The sequence below is a fragment of the Hyla sarda genome, chromosome 5, assembly GCF_029499605.1.
Source record: "Hyla sarda isolate aHylSar1 chromosome 5, aHylSar1.hap1, whole genome shotgun sequence".
Classification (NCBI taxonomy): domain Eukaryota; kingdom Metazoa; phylum Chordata; class Amphibia; order Anura; family Hylidae; genus Hyla; species Hyla sarda.
In genome coordinates, this window is record NC_079193.1 from 328861165 (window position 1) to 328885407 (window position 24243).

Genomic DNA, 24243 nt, shown 5'->3' on the forward strand with positions numbered 1-24243 from the left:
GCATAGCAGACCCAATGCTGCCAAACCTGAGCTGTGCCACCCCATAGACACGGTAGCAATGGACGCCACACAGCACCACGCCAGTGTGAACAGATGGTAAAGCTCACTGACCATATGTTACAGTCTAAGGACTGAAAGACTGCAGGGAACAGACCCCTCGGACAATCATTTCACATCACTCGGAGCATTTTCTCTAGTTTTTTTTTTTTTTATAGTTTTTTTTAAAGACCAGTGGAAGCACCCCGTGTGACATGAAATGATCGTAGTCAGTGAGCACCTCTGTACATACCTACCACCCAATGTCCTGCTTTTTGTTCCACCCAATGTCCTTGTGAAGTAAAAAGGTGAAGATAACTACAAGATTGGAGACTGCTGAATTCTTTACTTTAGCTAGTGAATACAATATGGACAAGACTATATTGGCACGGACTACTTACTACCAGACCTACCACTAGATGGCAATCTGAGCCATGTTACCAAATAAAAAGGTGAGTAAAAGGAAAGCTCATATTACATCAGCAAGAGAAATATCAAGTTCAACCTCTCCAGGAGGACTACCAAAGTTATCCTCTATGGAGCTTTTAGTGAGAAGTCATTTTCTCAAAGAAAATTGCCAACAAACATAATGTAAGGTAAACTGAAAATCCATCTGGTCTGGATACGTAAGTGCTGTACGGACTGGAAATAAATGTGTCTATACCTTTCTATGTAGGACTTACAGAGCACCCACCTGTATAGAGACCTGTTTTCCGGCCAATGCCGAAGAGAAAAAAAAAAAAAGTATGCAAATCAGCAATTATCTCAAAAAACTGCTGATATGGAAGTCTTTGCAGAAAGTAAATATACTTGTATTATCCGATTTGCCCTTAAGGGGGTGTACTGTAGGCAACAAGGGAGAACAAATGCCCTGCCAGCGTTGCCAACACAATGCAGGTGCGATTCACATCGACCATCTATATACGACTGGTGTGATATGACTGATGTTAGACCTTGTCCTAAGCGTATACTTGTTTGTTAACAATTCTAAATGCTACATTAAGTCTTTAAAACTAAAATTACTACAACTAAGCTCGTAATCTACGCAGAGTACAAAGAAAAGATATTCTGCGCTAAGCTATTTTATTTCCCTATCTGTAAGTGGATTTCCTATTCAGAAGTCTTGCTCTGTCAAATACACTAAACTCACTGCCGTTCGTATATAATGTAGAACATAAATCTGTCATCCTGAGATGCGGTAGAGTTCCCCAGCAAACATCTTGTAATGATATTTGTCACTGATTTCGGGCATGCTCCCATCAGAGCTTCATGAACTGGAAAATGGAACTTACTATATCACAATGTGGGAATAATTACGTTTTGCTAGTGAGTAGGGATAAATATGGACATCTCTCTGGGGACCTTTTACTCAACATTTTTTTGCTACTAGTTAGTATAGTCGTGCTGATTCTTTATCACAGGCGGTTTCCTGAAATCCACATGTATAACCCCAAATGATCATGTAATGTATAATGATGGCGAGTGGCCTGAACTCCCCAGACGCAGTACACATATACATTTCCCTTCTAAGCCGAGGAACAACTCTAAGCAATCAACCTGGCTGCCCTCTACTCAATGGCTTGGCGGAGAGTCCTCTCCATGTTCGGAACTAAACCAAAACACAAATAAAATAAAAGTATTATACAATTTCTCTATTTGAATTGTACAATCATGGCAATATTCATGCCACTGATCCTTCCATCTGACAAGGACAACCCCTAATAGGTGATATGTTACATTGGCTTTCTGTGCATTTCTTACAGTCCTATGACGGTATAATCCCGCCCATAACCTCACTTCTATTATTTAAATTACGTTCACGGCCATCTGACAATTCCATGAACTGTAAGACAAAATATTAACCCTCATATCTCAGGAACAGGAGGGTACGATCGGGGCACCATATGCTATTTCATGACGGTAACATCTCATGTGCCTATACAGCGCCATTCTCGTTTCAAGCACTTTGCAAACTCCAGCTCACCGCATAAAAAGGGGCAGAGATAATGGGTCTGCAAGTTATACACATTTGGAAGATATGCTTGAACATGCATACCTACACTGGAAAAAGAATTGTATGTATGTGTATATATATGTGTGTATTATATACATACACACACACACACACACACACACATCTCAATGTAGATATGTATGTACGTTACTGCATAACAAATGGCTGGAGATAGAGATGAAACTTTGTAAACTTGACTAAAAATATAGGATCGTTAAATCAGCCCTAACACACCACCTTATGCGAGGTTGGGTGTTCTTGCATGAAGTTCCATTAAAGTCAATGAGGCACATTTATCAATGTTTGCTTATGTATTCTTTTTTTTAGTTATTTTTTCCTTACTTTTTTTGCTTATGTGTGACTTATTTATCAACTGCTTTCAGCCTGTTGATAATTTTCTTTCACGTAAGCAATTTTTCCTTTTTTACTTTGGTAGTAGCTTTTTCTGCTCCATGTTTGAGCTGGAGTAAATTTAGTAAATTTTTAACGCTGTTGCAACTTTTTTTTTGCGCAGTTGCGACTGTCGCAGTTAATAAATACCAGACTACCCGTAGTCCATTATAAAATTATTACTACGTAGTTAATTTTTGGAAAACTTGCTTTTCTCGCTTTCCAGTCAAAATGTCGCACGAAAAATCGCGTAGTCGCAGTTGCGATAATTTTACGACAATTATAGTAAAGAAAACCTCACTAAACCCATTGATAAATGTCCATATATGAGACTTTCGGTACAACTTCTGATCACGTGCCTCTACTTGCATTTCCTTAGTGATTGGATTAAAACTACATGTATATTTTGTGTATTCTTCAGTTCCAAGACTGTTATTTAATGGCCCAGCACATTTTAACAAATATTATGTTATTCATAAACATACAAATCAAAAGCATTAGGCTAAGTTTCCACTTTTTGGATACCTGCCACTGCAGTTTTTGAGCCAAAGTCAGAAGTGGATCCATAAGGGAAGAGAAGTGTAAGTTCTTCCTTTCTCTGTCCTATTTCTTTTGAATACATTTCTGGCTTTGGCTCAAAAACTGCAGTGGCAGTGGAAACTTAGCCTTAGAAAGGATTACAGGTAAGATCTCACATGAGAAACTATACTTTTCACTGGAGATTTACTTTAGATGCTGGGTGACAAGTAGAGCGTCGTATGTTAGTTGGTGCTGTGAATCTTACCAATCCTGATTTTCCATTACTAGTACAGAAAGAACTACTACAATTTCTATAAACACCAAAGTAAAATAGACAGCTTGAAATGGGCTGCGAGAAAATGTGTTTCCATGCAATGTCTTAGCAACACGGATGGTTCCACCTAGATTTGTTTAACTTTGAAAAAGATCTAAACCACTTGCCTTAAAACCCAGATCAGAACAACATCTGTCTTAAAAGTATATGAAAAAGGGTGGAAACCATGATTTCACTCCATCCCGCTCCTTTCATAATTCAGGGTGGTCTACTAACCATTTTGATAGCACGACTGTTGCCAGGGAAACTAAATGAAAACAGGTGCGATCAAAATGTAGAATTAAAGATTTTGCCGTTCTCTAAACCACCTGAAGTTACATTTCCATAAACTTTCTCCTTGAAACTATTGAAATTTGCTAAATGTTTTAACTAGCAAAGGATTATAAATTGCCCGTGGACCATCACATTTTAACCAAAGAAATGTGGATTGATTGGATATTACTCTTCTGAATATTTTTTTGTTCCCATTTAAAATTTTTATTAAGTGTTCACTGCCACAGGGTGAACTTTTTGTTTGCATCTGTCGAAGAACAAGGCAGTGCGGCTGCAACAGTAAATGGAACATGTGGAGAATTGTAGAGTGTATTAAAAGGGGATAGAAGTTAAAAATAAAAATGTATATATTACATCACTTTTTGGAGCCATTAAGAATTCCACTCCTGAGACCCCCGCAACCATTTTATTTCTAGCTTGAGAGGATACAGAACTCTGACGCTAGTCACCTCCTGAATGAAGCAAAGTTGCAAAATATATAAAAAAAAACTTAACCTGAGTTTTAGCATAGCTTCCAAATGGCTGAAGATATTTCGATGAAGCTTGATACACGTTCTATGTCAACTTAAAATATAGTAGAATTAAATCAACCCTAACCCACCCCTATTTGCAAGGGTGCAGGCCTTTGTCTAAAGTCCTGTGCATCTCTATGGGACTTCAGGTATATTTACTGATTACTTTCAAGCTGCAGAGATTGCCCGGGCCTTTTAAGTTAGGGTCACATTTAGTAAACACGAAGCGCACTTTACACTGTGTGAAAAATTCTGCACATCAGTAAATACACTGGGTATTCTACGTGCAGACACACAAGCATACACACGGCAGCCCAGTGTGTCCACGTGTCTGGTGCGCGGGTTCACCTCCAATACTCACTGTACACACAAGGCTGTTGCGGGTAGCGCTGTGTGTCCGCTCATAGGAGAACATGCAGCGTATATGCTATTCGTGACCCTACCCTTAAACTTCCTGCCAACTGTCCTGCAAGCAGGTGCAAAAAATAGTTAAAGCAGAGGGCAGGATAGGAGGTGGGGATAAAAGGATAGGAGCGTTGTCGTTGCTTTTACTCTGCCACAAGTTTTCGGTAGGAGACAGGATAAAACAGAGCACAGGGTGTTTAAAATTGGATCTGATGATATGGCGATTCTGCTATTTAAAACTTTACTAAAAGGAGAGTATTGTATAATGATATACTTTACTTCGGATAGGGGATACGTTTTTCACCACTGGATATCTCTTTTAAATTAGCAGGCCGCACTCTACATTGTTTAAGTGATGCTGTGGCCAACCAACCACAACAGCCTTCCCAAGCACACTCTATGGTGACGTCACTGGTACACTTTCCCAGAAAACTCGTGTAGTGGTAACCGTGGAAAACCCCTCTAATTACAGTCTGGCTCCATCCACACAGTGGAATTTCAGAGGGGTACCCAGCTAAAAAAAATTACATTGCAGCAAACTGCCAATGTTTTCAATGGGATTCTGCAACATTCAGAAATAAAAATTCCATACTTTGCAGTAAATCACTCAGAATTACATTGAGTCAATAAAGATGGCGTAATTCCAAGCATTCTTCCTAGCCAACAGAAGGTCCGGACGGAAATTCTGCGACAATTCTGCCCTCTAAATGGGGACTTAATTGTCAATCCTATAGTTTAAATCTAGCTTAGATGTCAGACAAACTTTAAAGAGTACCTCTCATGATCTTGTTAAATGTTATAATCCTCCCAGTTCACTGCCCCCCCCCCCATCATGATAAATCACCCCCTGACTATTTTTATTATTTGCTAGTTTTCTACCTTGATATTTCTCTGTATTTTCTGCTCAGTCTCAGTCAGATTTACAGACTGAAAAGGGGTGTTACCCAGCAGGTGTGACATCATCTGAAGCCATACAGGGGAGAACTTCCTCCCTCACTCAGAGCAGTTCAGTGTGTGAGATGAGGTATGATTGGATAAGGCTGCGCGCACGCACGCGCACACACACACACACACAAACAAACTGTGTTTGGACTTCTGTCTGGCCAGCAGGAGTCCAAAGTCTGTGCAAAAGACGGGGAAAATGTGCCCTGGACAAATAGGGAGACACCTAGTGGCAGCTTTTTTAAACACAAATAAAACATAAAACATAGAAAACTATAGAATAAAACATAGAAAATAACAAACATAGAAAATAAAAAGTACATTAGAAAGATTTTTTATAGTTACCATAAGGAGTGCAACAGAAAAAATTAGCTTTAAGGAATGCCCATTTAAGAATTTTCAATAATCTTAACTTTCCAAGTCATTGGGGAAATAAATAAAACTGTGTGTGTAAAAAAAAACTGTCCACCGAGCCTTCCAATAAGTTGACCGTTCCTGATCTGTAGAGATCACCTCAAGAGTCATCACATGAAAGATTATAATGTAAATTAAACACATGTATACATAGATAAAGTATCCAGCATTTCCAATAGGTGATGGTCACAGCTAATTTCCTCCCCACCCTGCACAGGTCACACCTATAACACTTTCATATAGATGACAATGAACATCTACAGACTAGGGCCCTGATTTACTATTGTAAACACAACATGCTGTTGTTGGGTTGTGTGCCACAATTTTGAGTCATAAACTGTCAGAATTTGTGGTGCAATGTGCTAAAATAAACCTACAAAAACGAAAAACCAGAAAAAGGGTCATGGTCACCCTAAAATAGGGCTTGTTTACACAACCCGACTTACTACTGTATCCACATGGAATCATGCAAGTCTGATTTAATACTATTTAATACTAATAAAACCCAACAGTTTAGTAAATCAGGGCCAATAGGTTCCTACAGTCCATGTGGCGGTTATAAATTATCTCTTTAAATGTGCTTAATAGCATTGGCCGATAATCACATACAGAAAATAGAAGTGATTAGAAGTTATCCACTATACACAGGATAGAAGATAACTAGCCGATTAATGGGGGTCCCAGTAGTCAAACCCACACCAATTAAGGAAACTGGGGTCAAAGGTGAATAAAGGTGAATAAAGCAGAAGCATGCATGACGGGTTGCGGCTCCATTCACTCTCCACGGGACATTTAAACACATAAAACTTTGAAGACAACTCAATTTAGTTTTTTTTTTTATGTATTTATTTATTTTAACAGACACTTTTGTAACTTGCTTTTTGCTTATATATTAGTTCAGAATGGTGGATTTCTCTTCATGGCATCCAAATGACATCACAGAATCCACATATATGCAGGTGAATTGCCAATTAAGGTCCACAGTGGCCCATTCTTTATTGTTGATCCCACTGACCCGCTATTGACATGACATTCAAGTGATGGTGCAACCTCTTAAATCTTACATTTACACATAAATTAATTAAGTAAATAAAAACAAGATAAGCCCGTTTAAATGTTACTTTCGTGTCCCTGTCAATGACTGCTATTGGGCTGGTCATACAGAGCTAATCTCCCAATAAATCCCTATGTAAAAGCCTTTTTTTTTTTTTTTACACTTTACATATTAAAGGATGCACAAGTTTTCAAAGCATTACCAAACGTTAAACATTAAGCCGCTATATAAGGATCTCATGGGACCACAGTACCGTTGTACAGAAGATTAGCACTTGTAAGAATGTGAGGTATGCTACAAAAATATACAGAGCCTCATAAACATAACCAGCATCCAGTTATCCTTCACTTATCGTGGATTAGGTTTCAGCTTTGCCAGCGCGTGTGTAATTTTGAAATTACAGAACTGATTCACTGCTTACTTTCAAAGTGATTAATCAAAGTCAAAAGAAAGCCAACCATCAAATGGGGCATGGCTCAGATTTCCTATATTTTTTTATATGTATAAGCATAGAAAGAAGTAACAAAAAAAAATAATGAACCAACTTATTCCATTTAATCAAAGCAAAATTTGCAAATAACAAAATCCCTGTATCCTATTTAATACCAATTAAGTCTTCAAATGCCGTCTGACTTTTGGGTTTCTTCCTTGCGCAGGTCCTGCTACTTGATTACACATTCCAGGCCTAATCTTCTCCATAAAATCCCCAGGACTGACAGAGCCTCATTTATAAAATGCTACTTCCTATACATAAGGCCATGTATTTCTTAAAGGAGTAGTCCAGTGGTGACCCAGTGGTGAACAACTTATCCCCTATCCTAAGGATAGGGGATAAGTTGCAGATCGCGGGGGGTCCGACCGCTGGGGCCCCCTGTGATCTCCTGTACGGAGCCCTGACAGCCCGCGGGAGGGGGCGTGTCGACCTCCGCATGAAGCGGCAGCTGACACGCCCCCTCAATACAACTCTATGGCAGTGCCGAAGCGCTGCCTTCGGCAATCTCTGGCTCTGCCATAGAGATGTATTGAGGGCGCTTCGTGCGGAGGTCGACACCCACTATCTGGCCGGAGAGCCTGGCCCCCGTACAGAGAGATCGCAGGGGGCCCCAGCAGTCGGACCCCCTGGGATCTCAAACTTATCCCCTATCCTTAGGATAGGGGATAAGTTTTTCACCACTGGACTACCCCTTTAAGTATCACAGCTAACAATGCAAAAGAGAACAGGGTGCGCGCCCCTGGATGGAACCTGATGGATGAGATAGTGAAGAGCCCAATCAAAACGCACTCACCTATGCGAGTTGTGCGAATGGAGGCACAACACAATGCGCTTGATCAGGAATCCTGTAATCGCGGCTGCCAGCGTCCAGACGCAAATATAGATAAAAGGATATCCAAGAAAGGGAGATGAATCGCGCTGCCACAAGAAGTATATATGGGTAAATTTATTGCACACAATGGATCCACACAAAGTGTTTCAAAGCCGTTCTGGCTTTTTCGTCAGGCGTCGCCTGATGAAAAAGCCGGAACGGCTTTGAAAAGCGTTGCGTGGATCCTTTGTGTGCAATACATTTACCCATATATACTTCTTGTGGCAGCGCATTCATCTCCCTTTCTTGGATCTCCATTTATCTACAGCTAACAATGCAGCCACCTACTAGAAGATATCTTATAATAGAAGATACATTTATTCTAGAATCTTCTACAATTTATTCTAGAAGTTACTACAAACATGTAGGCAAGCCTTACCTGAAATAAATCTACATTTGTTACACTAGGCCTTCTTCTCTGTATACACAAAGACTACATAAAGCATAAGAAAACAAATCCTATTAAAAGGAGTACTCCGGTGAAAAACAAAATTATTATATTTTTTTTTTTAAATCAACTGGTGACAGAAAGTTAAAAGGAAAACTGTCTGCTTGCTCCCACAACACTAACCAGCGATACTGGCTGATAGTGCGGGGGATGCTGATCAGTTTGACGCTTACTGTGCCCGGATCCATCCTGCCATTCTGCCGATATCTTCGTTTTTCCCTATATGCTAATCAAGTGCTAACTGACACAGGCGAGGTAACTGGCACTGAGGTCACCACCGCCGGCAGACGCAGCGCCACCCAGCTCATCAATATTCCTCCCCTCCCTCCGCCTCTCCCTCTTCATTACAGAGCGGGTAATAGATTATTATAATTTTTTTTTTTTTTTTTTTTTATAGATAGTAAAAAAATAATTTGTCAATACAACGTCTGAGGCTTAAAGGTGTATTCATGGCAAAAAAGTATTTTTATATATATCAACTGGCTCCGGAAAGTTAAACAGATTTGTAAATTACTTCTATAAAAAAATCTTAAAGGGGTATTCTGGGCAAAACCTTTTTTTATATATATATATATATATATATATATATATATATATATATATATATGTATCAACTGGCTCCGGAAAGTTAAACAGATTTGTAAATTACTTCTGTTAAAAAATCTTAATCCTTCCAATAGTTATTAGCTTCTGAAGTTTTCTGTCTAACTGCTCAATGATGATGTCACGTCCTGGTAGCTGTGCATGATGGGAGAATATCCCCATAGGAACTGCACAGCTCCCGGGACGAGAGTCATCAGAGAGCAGTTAGACAGAAAATTTCAGAAGCTAATAACTATTGGAAGGATTAAGATTTTTTAATAGAAGTAATTTACAAATCTGTTTAACTTTCCGGAGCCAGTTGATATATATAAAAAAAGATTTTGCCCAGAATACCCCTTTAAACATCATACTACCCAACATACTTAAAGGGGTACTGTTGGACACTTTCCAAGCCCTACACTAGCAGTTTCATGTCTCGTAAAATGTCCAAAAATATTCTGGTGGAAATTTTTTTTATTTTTTTTAAATCAACTGGTGCCAGAAAGTTAAAAAGATTTGTAAATTACTTCTATAAAAAAAAAAAAAAATCTACCTACTTATTAGCAGCTGTATACTACAGAGGTAATTCTTTTCTTTCACAACCACAGTGCTCTCTGCTGACATCTCTGTCCATTTTTGGAACTGTCCAGAGCAGCATATGTTTTCTATGGGGATTTTCTCCTGCTCTGGACACTTCCTGACATTAACAGAGGTGTCAGCAAAGAGCACATGGTCATGACAGAAAATAATTCCAAAAAGAAAAGAACTTCCTGCTGAGCATACAGCCACTAATAAGTACAGGAAGGATTAAGAATTTTTAATAGAAGTAGACTGAGTGTGTGTAAAAGTGGTTAAAGGGGTGCTCCGGTGAAAACCTTTTTTCTTTTAAATCAACTGGTGCCAGAAAGTTAAACATATTTGTAAATTACTTCTATTAAAAAATCTTAATCCTTCCAGTACTTATTAGCTGCTGAATGCTACAGAGTAAATTCCTTTCTTTTTGGAACACTGATGACATCACGAGCACAGTGCTCTCTGCTGACATCTCTGTCCATTTTAGCAACCGTGCATAGCAGATGTATCCTAAGGGCAGCATGGTGGCTCAGTGGTTAGCACTGCTGCCTTGCAGCTCTGGGGCCTTGGGTTCAAATCCCACTAAGGACAACAATAAATAAAGAGTTATTATTATTATTATTATAATGACGTCAGCAAAGAGAACTGTGCTCGTGATGTCATCAGAGAGAATTCAAAAAAGAAAAGAATTTTCTCTGTAGTACTCAGCAGCTAATAAGTACAGGAAGGATTAAGATTTTTTAATAGAAGTAATTTACAAATCTGTTTAACATTCTGGCACCAGTTGATTTAAAAGAAAAAAGGTTTTCACCGGAGTACCCCTTTAAGTATTTTAAGAATACAAGCACCAAAATAAGGAGGATTCCGACATTTGTAACCTTTTTCTAAAATTACCCATGGATATTAGACAAACCGGACAACATAGGAATCTCATAACCATGATTAAACCTTTAATGTTTTCATATATGAAAAATGGTGGTTCGAGTACAAATGAAGGAATTAAAGAAATGTCTAAGACGATGCAGGTTGACCACTTAAAATTGCAGTGTAATGATGAGAATAACACATTTTAGAATCTTTAGATACGGTATCTAATAAAACAGGGGGGGGGGTAAGGATCCCTGGAGACTATAGACTATGCATTTAAATGCATAATAATCTGGTCAATTTGAAGAGACAAGATCTCCTGTTAGCCGATCAGAGTGTACAGTGGTCCCTCAAGTTACAATATTAATTAGTTCCAGGACGACCATTGTATGTTGAAACCATAACTCTATGGAAACCTGCTAATTGGTTCTAAAGGCACCAAAAGGTCATCCAAAAATAGGAAAAAAAAGGTGAGAATTAAAGAAAAATAAGTAGATAACTAATATAGATAAAGCAAATCCTTACATATAAAAGTAAGAAAGATCTTCTGGGAGCTGTAATCACTGTCTGTCAGTGTTTCCCAAGCAGGGAGCCTCCAGCTGTTGCAAAAGTACAACTTCCAGCATGCCCGGACAGCCAAAGGCTGTCCGGGCATGCTGAGAGTTGTAGTATTGCAACAGCTGGGGACACCCTGTTTGGGAAACACTGGTCTATGAAGAGAACAGGAGCTTCTTCGGGGTACTGTGCAGAACACACAGTGTCCTAAAAAAGTAACATGGAGCCGCCCTCACCTGGTGTCCAAAAGGAGCAGCTAACCCTGGCACAGGTAAAGAGTACAGAACAATACCTCCCTGTACTGTAGGGGGCGCTACCAGACACCAGTCAGTGCATACACTTCAGTAATACAGGTAAAGAGTACAGAACATGTAATACCTCCCTGTTCTGTAGGGGTCGCTACCAGACACCAGTCAGTGCATACACTTCAGTAATACAGGTAAAGAGTACAGAACAATACCTCCCTGTACAATAGGGGGCACTACCAGACACCAGTCAGTGCATGCACTTCAGTAATACAGAGGTTTTACCAGTGAATGCCCATTCTGATTTATTTATTTTATTTATATAGCGCCTACAGATTCCGCAGCGCTTACAATTATGGGGTACAAACAAAGACAAGTATCAGACATAATATTACACAATAACTATTCAAACAAAACGTGTGGGGATATGTTGGGGATATGTTGGGGATATATTGAGGATATGTTGAGGCCAATTAGAGACTGTTATAGGCCTGTCTGAAGAGATGTGTTTTTAGGCCACGTTTGATACTATGGATGTTTTTGTTGAGTGAGGGATTGAGGGTTCTGATTGGTCAGTTCTTCCAGCCATTGACAGGTTTCACAGATCTGGACTGTCCGTACATTGTATGTTGAGTCTGGTTTCAACTTACAATGGTCCAGAAAAGACCATTGTATATTGAAACTATTGTATGTTGAGGCCATTGTAAGTTGAGGGATCACTGTACTAGGAACAACGGCGTCCACTGCTAACATGTTAACCATGTAGTGTATGAAGCCTTTAGCTTGTATGAAATCCTCACAAGGTACATTACACATTCCTGTATATCTTGGCAGGTGAATTTGATTTTCAATGAGAAAACCATCTGGAATGTTTGCTTTTACTAGCGGCTAGCCCAGTTTGAAAGATGTATTTACAATCTGTCCATATAACAGCCTGTGCATTTCCTAGGCTTGGCTAATGATTACTATATAAAGGGCACAATTCAGGTACGGCTCACAGGAACCTATACAAATATGTAAATTAACTCTGAAGAATGACACGACCACCTGACACGTTTCACACCCCATAAATGCAAGTTATAACAAAAATATTTACATTTTAGGTGGGATAATTAGATTGGGCAAGAAATAGATTTAGTTACATTTAATTCAATACAAACCTTCATTACGTTTAATGGTCATCCTGGATTTCTTAAACAATTCTGACTTTAATCCAACAGTTCAAAAAGTTATGATTTTCTCAAGAAAAGCTTGTTGCTTATTCTAGCACACATCTATGCTAAATCTCCTATGTTACAGGATAGCTCAGGCTGCTGCAGAAGGATATCTGTTTAAATCTACAGAAAGACTTCAGAATAAGGATACACTTGCATGGGACTTCTGGCAAGTGCGCATCTTAAAGGGGTACTCCAGTGAAAAACATTTTTCATATCAAGAGGCTCCAAAAAGTTAAAGGGGTTATCCAGGAAAAAACTTTTTTTTTGTGTATCAACTGGCTCCAGAAAGTTAAACAGATTTGTAAATTACTTCTATTAAAAATTTTTAATCCTTCCAATAGTGAAGTTAAGGTTGTTCTTTTCTGTTCTCTGCTCTCTGATGACACGTGTCTCGGGAACCGCCCAGTTTAGAAGAGGTTTGCTATGGGGATCTGCTTCTAAACCGGGCGGTTCCTGAGACACGTGTCATCAGAGAGCACTTAGACAGAAAAGAACAACCTTAACTTCAGAAACTCATAACTACTGAAAGGATTAAGATTTTTTAATAGAAGTAATTTACAAATCTGTTTAACTTTCTGGAGCCAGTTGATATATAAAAAATGTTTTTCCTGGATAACCCCTTTAAATAGAAAATACTGCCATTAAAAAATCTTCATCCTTCCAGCACTTAGCTGTTGAAGTTGAGTTCTTTTCTGTCTGACCACAGAGCTCTCTGCTGACACCTCTGGAACTGTCCAGAGTAGGAGCAAACCCCCATAGCAAACCTCTCATGCTCTGGACAGTTCCTGAGACAGACAAAGGTGTCAGCAGAGAGCACTGTGGTCAGACAGAAAAGAGCAACTCAGGGACCTGCCGGTAATGGCAGACATTCCCGATCGTGCTGATGTATGCCATTAACCCCTCAGATGCCATGATCAATACAGATCACGGCATCTGCAGCATTGCGGTCACTAAAATGGATGATCGGATAGCCCGCAGCGCTGCCGCGGCAATCCGGTTGTCCAGAAAGGCAGAGGGAGGTCCCCCACCTGCCTCTGCCACCTTCCACGGGTCTTCTGCTCTGGTCTGAGATCGAACAGACCAGAGCAGAAGCTGACCGATAACACTGATCAGTGCTATGTCCTATTAAAGTGTTAAAATAAAAGTTAAAAAACAGTTAAAAAATAAATAAATAAATAAAGTGAAAAATCCCCTCCCCCAATAAAAACATAAATTGTCCCATTTTCCCTATTTCATCCCCAAAATGTGTAGAAAAAAAAAATATATATATATATATATATATGTTCTATAAATATTTGGTATTGTTGCATGTGTAAATATCCAAAAATAAAATGTTAAAGGGGTTCTCCGGTGCTTACACATCTTATTCCCTATCCAAAGGATAGGGGATAAGATGCCTGATCGCGGGAGTCCCTCCGGGTCTGATTACAGGCGACCACAGGACCGGCGGCCCCCTCCCATAGGCATGCATTGAGGGGTGGAGCGTGATGTCACACGGGGGCGGAGGCGTGACGTCACACGCCGCCGGCCCGGTGGTTGCCTGTAATAACACCCGGAGCGACCACGCTCTGGGGACTGATTACAAACGGGGTGCCGCGTGCAAGATCCCGGGGGTCCCCAGTGGCGGGACTCCCGTGATCAGGCATCATATCCCCTATCCTTTGGATAGGGGATAAGATGTGTAAGCACCGGAGAACCCCTTTAATGATACCGTATGGTGAACGGCGTGAATGTAAAAAAAAATGTTGTGAACGTAAAAAATGTATAAAAAAATGTAATAAAAGTTTTAAATAAGCAAATATGGTATCAATAAAAAGTACAGATCACGACGCCAAAAAAAATGAGCCCTCATACCGCCGCTTATACGGAAAAATGAAAAAAAGTTATAGGTCTTTAAAATAGGGGGATTTTAAATATACTAATTTGGTAAAAAAGTTTCCGATTTTTTTTTAAAGCGCAACAGTAATAGAAAAGTATGTTATCATGGGTATCATTTTAATCGTATTGACCCAAAGAATAAAGAACACATGTCATTTTTACCATAAATTGCACGGCGTGAAAACAAAACCTTCCAAAACTTGCAAAATTGCTGTTTTCTTTTTAATTTCCCCACACATAGTATTTTTTTGGGTTGCGCCATACATTTTATGGTAAAGTGAGTGATGGCATTACAACAGAAAACTGGTCGCGCAAAAAAAAAAGCCCTCATACTAGTCTGTGGATGAAAATATAAAAAAAGAGTTATGATTTTTTGAAGGAGAGGAGGAAAAAACGAAAACGTAAAAATAAAATGTCTCAGTCCTTAAGGCCCAAATGGGCTGAGTCCTTAACCCCTTTAGGACGGAGCCCATTTTGGCCTTAAGGACCGGAGCGTTTTTTGCACATCTGACCACTGTCACTTTAAACATTAATAACTCTGGGATGCTTTTAGTTATCATTCTGATTCCGAGATTGTTTTTTCGTGACATATTCTACTTTAACATAGTGGTAAATTTTTGTCGATACTTGCATCCTTTCTTGGTGAAAAATCCGTAAATTTGATGAAAAATTTGAAAATTTAGCATTTTTCTAACTTTGAAGCTCTCTGCTTGTAAGGAAAATGGATATTACGAATACATTTTTTTTTGGTTCACATATACAATATGTCTACTTTATGTTTGCATCATAAAATTGACGTGTTTTTACTTTTGGAAGACACCAGAGGGCTTCAACGGTCAGCAGCAATTTTCCGATTTTTCACAAAATTTTCAAACTCAGTATTTTTCAGGGACCAGTTCAGGTTTGAAGTGGATTTGAAGGGTCTTCATATTAGAAATACCCCATAAATGACCCCATTATAAAAACTGCACCCCCCAAAGTATTCAAAATGACATTCAGTCAGCGTTTTAACCCTTTAGGTGTTTCACACGAATAGCAGCAAAGTGAAGGAGAAAATTCACAATCTTCATTTTTTACACTCACATGTTCTTGTAGACCCAATTTTTGAATTTTTACAAGGGGTAAAAGGACAAAATTTTTACTTGTTTTTGTAGCCCAATTTCTCTCGAGTAAGCACATACCTCATATGTCTATGTAAAGTGTTCGGCGGGCGCAGTAGAGGGCTCAGAAGGGAAGGAGCGACAAGGGGATTTTGGAGAGTACGTTTTTCTGAAATGGTTTTTGGGGGGCATGTTACCTTTAGGAAGCCCTTATGGTGCCAGAACAGCAAAAAATACCCACATGGCATACCATTTTGGAAACTAGACCCCTCGGGGAATGTAACATGGGATAAAGTGAACCTTAATACCCCACAGGTGTTTCACGACTTTTGCAAATGTAAAAAAAAAAATAATAATTTTAACTAAAATGCTTGTTTTCCCCAAAAATTTTTATTTTTAAAAAGGGTAATAGCAGAAAATACCCCTAAAAATTTGAAGCCCAATTTCTCCCGATTCAGAAAACACCCCATATGGGGGTGAAAAGTGCTCTGCTGGCGCACTACAGGTCTCAGAAGAGAAGGAGTCACATTTGGCTTTTTGAACGCTAATTTTTCTCTGGGGGCATGCCGCATTTAGGAAGCCCCTATGGTGCCAGGACAGCAAAAAAAAAACCACATGGCATACCATTTTGGAAACTAGACCCCTCGGGGAACGTAACAAGGGGTTAAGTGAACCTTAATACCCCACAGGTGTTTCACGACTTTTGCATATGTAAAAAAAAAAATTTTTTTTACCTAAAATGCTTGTTTTCCCAAAAATTTAACATTTTTAAAAAGGGTAAAAGCAGAAAATACCCCCCCAAATTTGTAACACAATTTCTCCCGAGTACGGCAATACCCCATATGTGACCCTAAACTGTTGCCTTGAAATACGACAGGGCTCCAAAGTGAGAGCACCGTGCGCATTTGAGGCCTAAATTAGGGATTGCATAGGGGTGGACATAGGGGTATTCTACGCCAGTGATTCCCAAACAGGGTGCCTCCAGCTGTTGCAAAACTCCCAGCATGCCTGGACAGTCAACGGCTGTCCGACAATACTGGGAGTTGTTTTGCAACAGCTGGAGGCTCCGTTCTGGAAACAGTGGCGTACCAGACGTTTTTCATTTTTATTGGAGAGGGGAGGGGGGCTGTGTAGGGGTATGTGTATATGTAGTGTTTTTTACTTTTTATTTTATTTTTTGTGTTAGTGTAGTGTAGTGTTTTTAGGGTACAGTCGCACGGGGTTCACAGTAGTTTCTCGCTGGCAATTTGAGCTGCAGCAGAAAGTTTGCGGCAGCTCAAATTTGCAGCCAGATACTTACTGTAATCCTCCGCCCATGTGAGTGTACCCTGTACGTTCACATTGGGGGGGGGGGGGGGGGGGGGGGGACATCCAGCTGTTGCATAACTACAACTCCCAGCATGCCCGTTGGCTGTCTGTGACTGCTGAGAGTTGCAGTTTTGCAACAACTGTAGGCACACTGGTTATGTATCACTGAGTTTGTGACCTAACTCAGTGTTTCACAACCAGTGTGCCTCCAGCTGTTGCAAAACTACAACTCCCAGCATGTACGGTGCATGGTGTACGGTGACTGCTGAGAGTTGTAGTTTGCAACAGCTGGAGGCACACCGGTCGTGAAACACTGAGTTAGGTAAAAAAAAACTGAGTTTCACAACCAGTGTGCCTTCAGCTGTTGCAAAACTACAACTCTCAGCAGTCACCGACAGCCAACGGGCATGCTGGGAGTTGTAGTTATGCAACCAGCAGATGCACCACTACAACTCCCAGCATGCACTTTAGCTGTTTGTGCAAGCTGGGAGTTGTAGTTATACAACAGCTGAAGGTACACTTTTCCATAGAAAGAATGTGCCTCCAGCTGTTGCAAAACCATAAGTCCCAGCATGCCCATAAGGGAATGCTGGGAGTTGTGGTGGTCTGCCTCCTGCTGTTGCATAACTACAGCTCCCAGCATGCCCTTTTTGCATGCTGGGAGCTGTTGCTAAGCAACAGCAGGAGGCTGTCACTCACCTCCAACGATCCTCGCCGCACAGGTCAGTCCCTCGTCGTCTCCGCCGCCGCAGCTGCTCCTGGGGCCCCGATCCCAACAGGGGCGCCGGGGATCGGGGTCCCCAGCACCCGGGGTGCACATCCCGCACCCGCTCACGTCCTCCGGAAGAGGGGCGGAGCGGGTGCGGGAGTGACACCCGCAGCAGGCGCCCTGATTGGTCGGCCGGTAATCCGGCCGACGAATCAGGGCGATCGCGAGGTGGCACCAGTGCCAGAGACGGCCCCGAACAGCCAGTAATTCCGGGTCATCGGGTCACTGGAGACCCGATTGACCCGGAATCGCCGCAGATCGCTGGACTGAATTGTCCAGCGATCTGCGGCGATCACCGACATGGGGGGGCATAATGACCCCCCTGGGCGATATGCCGGGATGCCTGCTGAACGATTTCAGCAGGCATCCGGCTCCGGTCCCCAACCGGCTAGCGGTGGGGGCCGGAATTCCCACGGGCGTATGGATACGCCCTCGGTCCTTAAGGACTCGGGATTCAGGGCGTATCCATACGCCCTATGTCCTGAAGAGGTTAAAGGGGTACTCCGGTGAAAACCTTTTTTTCTTTTAAATCAACTGGTGGCAGAAAGTTAAACATATTTGTAAATTAATTCTATTAAAAAATCTTAATCCTTCCAGTACTTATTAGCTGCTGAATGCTACAGAGGAAATTCCTTTCTTTTTGGAACACTGATGACATCACGAGCACAGTTCTCTCTTCTGACAGCTCTATCCATTTTAGCAACCGTGCATAGCAGATACATGCATAGCAGATGTATGCTAAGGGCAGCATGGTGGCTCAGTGGCTAGCACTGCTGCCTTGCAGTGCTGGGGACTTGGGTTCAAATCCCACTAAGGACAACAATAAATAAAGCGTTATTATTATTATAATAACGTCAGCAGAGAGAACTGTGCTCGTGATGTCATCAGAGAGCATTCCAAAAAGAAAAGAATTTCCTCTGTAGTGTTCAGCAGCTAATAAGTACAGGAAGGATTAAGATTTTTAATAGAAGTTATTTACAAATATGTTTAACTTTCTGCCACCAGTTGATTTGAAAGAAAAAAGGTTTTCACCGGAGTACCCCTTTAAGGGGTTAAAGGGAGATAGTCATGGAAATCAAAAGAAAACTGACAAAATTGAATATAACACCAGTGTTAACATAGAGCAGCATATTGCTAAATGTAAAACATAATCCTTGTTTAGAATGCCAACATGGTGCCAATTACTATACATACACATTGCATCCATATAAATGGATTCCAGAACAGTATGCAACGTGTATTTCACATGTGCCTGGTATTGAATGCAGTGTCTGGAAACTTTACACTAAAGGACTGATAAGCAAACAGCAGACTGCGCCAGTTCCAGCACTGCATTGCTCCATACATAATGTATTCATTGCACAAGTGTCCCACCATGCCTATGGAGCTATGACTGCATTCAGAAGTGCTACCTATGAAACTAGAACCTTATACAATAGTCCCTCAAGTTACAATATTAATTGGCTCCAGGACGACCATTGTATGTTGAGACCAGAACTCTATGGAAACCTGGTAATTGGTTCTGAAGCCCCAAAATGTCATCTCTAAATAGGAAAAAAGTGAGGATTAAAAGAAAAATAAGTAGATAACTAATATAGATAAAGCAAATCCTTACATATAAAAGTAAGAAAGATCTGCTGGGAGCTGTAAATCACTGTTATTTCAGTGTTTTCCAACCAGGGTGCCTCCAGCTGTTGCAAAACTACAACTCCCAGCATGCCCGGACAGCCTTTGGCTGTCCGGGCATGCTGGGAGTTGTAGTTTTGCAACAGCTGGAAGCGCCCTCGTTGGGAAAGACTGATCTATGTAGTGGACAGGAGCTTCTTCAGGGTCCTGTACAGTACACAATGTCCTAAAAAAGTAAAATGGAGCTTGGTGTCCAAAGGAGCAGCTAACCATTGCATGGGTTAAAAGTAGTACAGAACAGGTAGTACCACCCTTTACTAAAGGGGGCGCTACCAGACACCCAGTCAGTGCATGCACTTCAGTAATAAAGGTGTTTTATCAGTGAATTCCCATTCTGATTGGTCGGTTCTTTCAGCCATTGACATGTTTTGCACATTCCATGGCATTGTATGTTGAGTATGGTTTCAAGTTACAATGGACCAAAAAAATAAAAATAAAAAAAACATTGTATGTTGAAAATATTGTATGTTGAGGCCATTGTAAGTCGAGGGATCACTGTACCGGAGGAACAATGGTATTACTAATCTGATGAAATTGAATGGCTAACGTGTTCTACATGGATGGCTCAGGTCTTTCTGAGTAGGTGCTGTCTGTAGTGGTCTCCGCTATGGCTTCTATAACTTAGGCATTGTGAAAATGGCCGACGGTTCAAATAAAAATTCACATTTACATAGCTTTTATTTTTTTTATTATCTTATATAGATTATACAGCTTTTTATTTTTTTTTTATTACTCTTATTCCATTTTATTTTCTAGATTTTAAATGAATCCTTAGATATTGCAGTTTTTACACCTTTATTACACAGCTAAAGGCAGATAATAGGATCCACCGTCGACTATAGGGGAGGATGGTCATAGATCACCTCCTTTCCCCCTTCCTAACAAATGTAGCCTAAAATTTACATTTCAATAATTCTGTTTATAAGTGCACCATGTATGGGTCAACAACAGAGAATCGTATTAAAAACACTGTACTAAAGAAGTCATTTTTATTTGGTTGTGTATTTTTAGTACTAAAAATATTATTGCACCCAAGCCAATGCTTCTTCCACATATTTCACTGTAAAAATGGCTTCCTCAGGGGACCAAGACATACAATTAAAGGATAACTTCAGACCATAAAAATTGTCCCCCATAGTGCCGGCAGTAAAAAAAAAAAAATAAAGATGTCCATACCTTCCTCGGCTCCCCCGGTAACCGGCTCCGGTTTCCGCCGCAATCCACTTCCTGGTTGCCGGTGGTCGGATGAATCAGCCAATCACCAGACGCAACGCAGTCCGACTCGGCCAGCGATAGGCTGAGCGGCAGTGTGAAAACGCTTCAGGACACAAAATTCTTCACTACACCGGCACCTGCGGCCGGGGACGTCACACTTCTGCTCAGCCTATCACCGTCCGAGTCGGACTGCGCTGCGGCTGGTGATTGGCTGATTCATCCGTCCACCGGCAACCAGGAAGTGGATTGCAGCAGAGACCGGAGCCGGTTACTGGAGGCCCCGGGGGAGCAGAGGAAGGTATGTACATCTTAATTTTTTTACTGCCGGCACTATGGGGGACAATTTTTATGGTCTGGAGTTCTCCTTTAAGAGCCTGATCCTCTGAGGAAGCCTTTTTTTAGTGGTGAGGGGGGGGGGGGGCATTGAATGCAATAATTCATTCTTTTAATCATACTGAGCTAGTAAGCAATGAAAAATACAATAAAATATAGGTTTTTGGGAATCTGGATAACAACACACTTACAATTAAGCAGGTGGGTGTACTGCACTAATAACAGACAACCAAATATTAACTACTACCTTTCAGGGTGGTTTTAAAGTCACAAATGTTTGTTGTTGACCCACAGCGCAGTTTTAAATAAAATAAAATCTGAAATCTACAGCCAACATTTATATCATGTGTATATGGCTATGAGAAGGGGAAATTACATCCGGGGGACCATTTGGGACAGGAAATGATGTAAGGGATGACAATTTCTCTGTAGCGCATCATGTCAAGTGTTTGTGCTTCACGAATTTGTGTGTCATCCTTGGGCAGGGGCCATGCGAATCTTCTCTGTATAGTCCCAATTTTAGAATATGTGCTGCTGAAGCGAGCTTTGGAAAGATACAGAGAGGATTAGCATGGCCCTTGTGCAAGGATGAAACGCAAGAAGTGTTGGCGCTTGTATAAACCATAGGAAATAGAACGTACGCACCTCAATGATCTTATCATTCCTCACTATGTAAACTAAACTACTAAAAAAACAATAATAAATGCACTTTGTACAAATCAATATCTACATAACTTCCCATGCTAAACAAATCTTTTAAAAGCATAAGAATTATTTTAAAAGATAGTTAAACCGGCGTCAGAACAACAAGAACATAAAGGCTAATGGAAATTAAATAAGACGGATCTGTTCAGTAAAGGTTAAGTGATTGAAATATCATAAACACATGATTAGGACTAAACTATGTTTCCCGAATCACCCTTAACCCCCGCAATGCCGGCGTGGCCTGGGATCGCCATAACCTCCTGCATGTGTGCAGTGTATTTATCAGGCGGAAGCGATGCTTGTTTGTGAGGAATCCACCGTTTCCTCTCTGCCAGAACACTTGTTTAAAAAGCCATGTTCGACTTCTATTTAAAGCTCCAGCCTGGCCAAGTAGGAAATGGCCTGTTGGCAATAGATTGACTTTGTGGCAGTGCCAACTGGCCTGCAGCTAAACAGTGTGCAGGATAATTTCAACATGCATTCCCAAGTAACAAAAAATTGTACTTTACATAAATACTGAAGAGTATGGCCCCGGTCCAGGAAAAGCAAAGACAATAAGCCCTGGCTTGCATGCTCGCCTTTATCGGATGAATGTCAGAAGAAAAACAAAGTCCCACAATCTAAAGAAGTCAACACATGTCCAGGAAACTTATGAGGTCACAGCAGAAAGTAAATGAAAACGAGAAATGATGAAAAAAAAAAAAAAAAAAAAAAAAAGCCTCAAGACTTTTTAGGTTGGAAGCTCAGAGCAACTACGTTTTAAAGGAACACAGACCCTAGTTCCTTCATAGCATTCATAGTGAAGCGAAGGCAACTGCAGACGTACTCTATAGCTGAATATTTGTACAGGAATGTTTTCAGTTGTTTAAAAAATTGTTTAACTGTGTGGAAAGGTGCTGCAAAGTGTCTCAGACCTGAAGGACCTGTCCTGTGTTACACAGACAATCAATTGATTTGAACAGCACTGTGTAATTCTTATTTTCTCCTGTGGTGGTGCTGTAGGGAAACACTTACTGCTCGATATCTTCACAGGTAACAGCTGATCATTGGGGACACTTTAACCCCATAAGGACGCCCATTTTGGCCTTAAAGGGGTACTCCACTGCTCAGCGTTTGGAACAAACTGTTCCGAAGGCTGGAGCTGGGAGCTCGTGATGTCATAGCCCTGTCCCCTCATGAAGTCACGCTCCTCCCCCTCAATGCAAGTCTATGGGAGGGGGCGGAACAGTTTGTTCCAAACACTGAGCAGCTGAGTACACCTTTAAGGACGCAGAAGTTTTTTTTGCAAATCTGACCACTGTCACTTTAAGCATTAATAACTCTGGGATGCTTTTACTTATGAATTTGATTCAGAGATTGTTTTTTCGTGACATATTCTACTTTAAAATAGTGGTAAATGGTCATCAATACTTGCATAATTTCTTTGTGAATAATTCAAAAATTTCATGAAAAATCTTTAAAAAATGTATTTTTCTAACTTTGAAGCTCTCTGCCTGTAAGGAAAATAGACATACCAAATAAACTATATATTGATTCGCATATACAATATGTCTACTTTATGTTTGTATCATAAAGTTGACAGGTTTTTACTTTTTGAAGACATCAGAGGGCTTCAAAGTTCAGCAGCAATTTTCAAATTTTTCTAATAACAAATGTCTAAATCAGAATTTTCCAGGGACAAGTTCAGTTTTGAAGTGAATTTGAAGGTCTTTACGTTAGAAATACCCCATAATGGACCCCATTATAAAAACCACACCCCTCAAAGTATACAAAATGACATTCAGTAAGTGTGTTAACCCTTTAGGTGTTTCACAGGAATAGCAGCAAAGTGGAGGAGAAAATTCAAAATCAATTTTTTACACTCGCATGTACTTGTAGACCCATATTTTTCCTTTTTACTAATTTCTCTCGAATAAGGAAATATCTCATATGTGGATGTTAGGTGCTCTGCGAAAGCACTAGAGAGCTCAGAAGAGAAGGAGCGACAATGGGATTTGGAGAGTTAATTTTGCTGAAATGGTTTTTGGGGGGCATGTGTCGCATTTAAGAAGCCCCCAAAACACATGGCACACTATTTGGGAAACTACACCCCTCAAGGAACGTAACAATGAGTATAGTGAGCTTTAACACCACACAGGTGATTGACAGACTTTAGTTAAAGTGGGACATGAAAATACATTTTTTTTTTTTCACTAAAATGCTAGTGTTACCGCAAATTTTCATTTTCACAAGGGGTAATAGGAGAAAATGTCCCATCATATGTGGATGTAAAGCACTCTGTGGGTGCACTAGAGGGCTCAGAAGGGAGGGAGCCACAATGGGATTTTGGAGAGCGAATTTTGCTGAAAGAGTTTTTTTTTGGGGGGGGGGTGCATGTCTCATTTAACCCCTTAACGACGCAGGACTTATATTTACGTCCTGCGCCGGCTCCCGCGATATGAAGCGGGATCGCGCCGCGATCCCGCATCATATCGCGTCGGTCCCGGCGCTAATCAACGGCCAGGA

At 40.6% G+C, this 24243-nt stretch overlaps 1 protein-coding gene, 1 non-coding gene and 1 pseudogene across 2 annotated transcripts in view; 1 reads left to right on the forward strand and 2 right to left on the reverse strand.

The window, feature by feature from the left end:
- Positions 1 to 24243, reverse strand: part of STK3 (serine/threonine kinase 3) — a 245238-nt gene that overhangs the window by 157854 nt on the left and 63141 nt on the right. The window lies entirely within an intron of this gene.
- Positions 21474 to 21576, reverse strand: LOC130274731 (U6 spliceosomal RNA). The gene has a single exon (XR_008844450.1). It is a non-coding gene; the product is annotated as a U6 spliceosomal RNA (small nuclear RNA).
- LOC130274736 (U6 spliceosomal RNA) lies at positions 21554 to 21650 on the forward strand (annotated as a pseudogene).